We start from the raw sequence: 2737 nt of genomic DNA, 5'->3' as shown, positions 1-2737 counted from the left end.
ACTGTACCTGAAGCTACTGCACCAACTGCAAATTTACCTCTACAATCAGAACCCATTAAACCTCATGACGAAGGCACATCAAACGCTCAAAACCAAGACAACGCTGAACCCGATAATCCACTCAGAATGTCATCTAGGCAAAGAAGGCTTACTAATTGGAATGATTATGTTACCTACCTGACTGAAATGGATCCCGGAAAGCTCAATGATCCTATCTCTTATAATGAAGCCATTAGCAGTGATCAGTCTTCTGAATGGAATAAAGCAATGATTGATGAGCTTGAATCCATGAAGAAAAATGACGTTTGGGATTTGGTAGAATTACCCAACGGTGTCAAACCAGTAGGATGTAAATGGGTGTTCAAAACAAAACTGGATCCGAATGGGAACGTTGAACACTACAAAGCGAGATTGGTTGCAAAGGGCTACACTCAAAAAGAGGGAATTGATTATCAAGAGACGTTTTCACCTGTCTCTCGTAAAGATTCATTAAGGATTGTCATGGCCCTAGTAGCTCATTTTGATTTAGAGCTGTATCAGATGGACGTTAAAACCGCTTTCCTTAACGGAGACTTAGACGAAGATGTTTACATGAAGCAACCTGAAGGCTTTAAACCTGAAGGTCAGGAGCATCTAGTCTGTAAGTTGAAGAAATCCATTTACGGGTTAAAACAAGCATCACGTCAGTGGTACCTCAAGTTTGATGAAGTCATGAAGAAACAAGGTTTTATGAAGAATCAAGTGGATCAATGCACCTACCTCAAGATGAGTGGGAGCCACTTTACTATACTTGTCCTTTACGTAGATGATATTCTATTGGCAAGTAATAGTTTAGACATGTTGCATGAGTCGAAGCGGTTACTCTCGCATAACTTCGACATGAAGGATCTCGGAGATGCTTCTTACGTCATTGGCATCGAAATTCACCGGGATAGACACAAGGGGATCTTAGGATTGTCCCAGAAGGCTTATATAGATCGTGTCCTTACACGGTATAACATGCAACAGTGCAAACCCTCCGTCGCTCCAGTAGTTAAGGGAGATGTTTTCGGTTCATTCCAGTGTCCGAGAACAGAGGTTGAGAAGGAGCAAATGAGCCAGATACCTTACGCATCAGTAGTCATGAGCTTGATGTATGCTCAAGTCTGTACTCGTCCAGATATCGCTTATATTGCTGGAATGCTAGGCCGTTATCAGACTAATCCTGGCCTAGATATCTGGAAAGCAGCTAAGAAGGTACTTCGATATCTGCAAGGGACGAAAGACTATAAACTGACTTATAGAAGAAGTGATCATTTAGAAGTGGTGGGCTATTCTGATTCTGACTTTGCCAAATGCAAAGATGACAAGAAATCCACTTCGGGCTATATCTTTATGCTAGCAGGCGGCCCAATCTCATGGAAGAGTCATAAACAACAGTTGACCACAACTTCCACAATGATGGCAGAGTACATTGCTGTCTATAACGCAACCTGTCATGGAATGTTGCTTAGAAATCTGATCACTGGACTCAAAATTGTTAATTCCATTTCTAGACCATTGAAGCTTTACTGTGATAATTCGGCTGCCGCTAGTTTCTCGAACAGTAACAGTTCGATTGGAGCTGGTTTGTATCTTGATACAAAATATATGTTCGTACGTGAACGAGTTGAGGAAAATAATCTTTGTATCGAGTATATTAGTACTAAAGATATGCTTGCGGATCCGATGACTAAAGGTCTTGTAACACCTCGAAATTTTGTGTCCAATGATGTGTTAACACGTGTCATTTGTTTACACGTGGCATCTATAATAAATAAAGGACTAATTTTGACAAACCTTGAAAGTATATAAATTCAAGGGTTATAAATGTCAACAAGGGTAAATATACTGTATAGTATCCCTAAATAATGCTTAAACCTTCAAACGAATAAATTATAGATCGTACAAAAACAAAACGCGGAAGAAAGTGAGAGATTACAAACTACAGGGGTTAACTGTGTCAACATGTTTAATAATACCTCTGAGTGACCCTTTAACGTTCCAAGGACTTTGTAACGGTATTATACCCTCACTAAAATAATATATATGAATTTCGCGAAGTTTCGTTATGAAACGAGAAAGTTACGATCAAATTCGTAGGAGAAGGGTTAAAAGCGTCAACAGTGAAAGTTAAGGCTTTCCAAAATAATTAATAAATAAACCGGGGACTTAATAATGCGGGTAATTAACACGAGGCCCCTATCGGTAAATAACCGAGGGCCAAACCGCAAAGTTACCCCTTCAAAACCGAAAGGTCAGGTAAATCATTACGAAAGATTTCGTTATTAATGGCCAGATTCTGTAATCATTACAAAAAGATTTAAAAATCCTGAATTCTTAACCTTAGGCGACCCGCGTGAAGCTTAAGGATTAGTTGAGGCGGGCCGCGAGCCTCCTCACTAATTCGCCTGATTTCTTCACCTTTAGGCGACCCGCATTAAAAAGCATGGGAACTCCCATGCGGGCCGCGTAAAGTGCCCAGATGCAGAATTGTAGTAACTACTTGGCTTTTGGACCATTTGAACGATCAAACCTTAATCAAAGAGGCATGGGCACCCTACAATTGACCCATATCACTCAGGGGACATCTACCCATCATCATGATCAGTAGTAGCATGTTGTGTAATGATTTTAGGCCTTGTTCTTGGCTATAAATAGCACCATTGTGCTCATAACATTCACAACATCAAAACTCACTCCTCTGATCATTCAAGAG

This window comes from Helianthus annuus, chromosome 7 (assembly GCF_002127325.2).
Source record: "Helianthus annuus cultivar XRQ/B chromosome 7, HanXRQr2.0-SUNRISE, whole genome shotgun sequence".
NCBI lineage: Eukaryota > Viridiplantae > Streptophyta > Magnoliopsida > Asterales > Asteraceae > Helianthus > Helianthus annuus.
Note: the sequence above shows the minus strand (reverse complement) of the source record.